This window comes from Olea europaea, chromosome 14 (genome assembly GCF_002742605.1).
Source record: "Olea europaea var. sylvestris chromosome 14, O_europaea_v1, whole genome shotgun sequence".
NCBI classification, from domain to species: domain Eukaryota; kingdom Viridiplantae; phylum Streptophyta; class Magnoliopsida; order Lamiales; family Oleaceae; genus Olea; species Olea europaea.
In genome coordinates this window covers 15,030,986-15,031,626 of record NC_036250.1, presented here as the reverse complement: position 1 = coordinate 15,031,626, position 641 = coordinate 15,030,986, and positions in this window count along the sequence as shown.

Sequence of the window (641 nt, the reverse complement as noted above, 5' to 3'; positions counted from 1 at the left end):
CACATAAAAAAAAAAAAAAAAAAAAAGAAATCAATGGTATCAAATTTCATTCTTCATAAATGACAATCACAATGATCGTCTCTATACATAATTGTGGGTAGTCTTTTTTTATTTTTTTCACTTTTAATGACCTACAAAGAATCAATTGTATCAAATTTCATTGCTCATAAATGACAATCACAATGATTGTCTCTATGCACAATGGTGTGGGTATTTTTTTTTTTTTTTTCCAGTTTGAATTCAAAGTTGTGTTTCAATACAATTGTGTGTACAGCTTCATGAAAATCATTTTTGTGTCAAATAGTTGGTCGAACTACAAATTTTGGTCATCGAAAATCACAAGTAAAGAATTAGAAGATTGTGTAATCGGCCCAACCCGTGAGATCCCACACCAATCATGTCTCTAACTAGATAATGCTATTAGATCATGGTTTCTAAATGGAATATCTTCCTCATTGTCTAAACCTACCTTGGGAGTTTGTGTATAACAGTAAGATCATGGTATGTGGCAATTATCTCTAATTCAACTATGTTTCTTCCAAACTATCTTATGTATCCCGAAAATAATCCACATTATGATCTGCTTCATTCAATGTTTCATGTTCATTCTCTAGGATATTCTTCCTTACTAAAGTTATGCA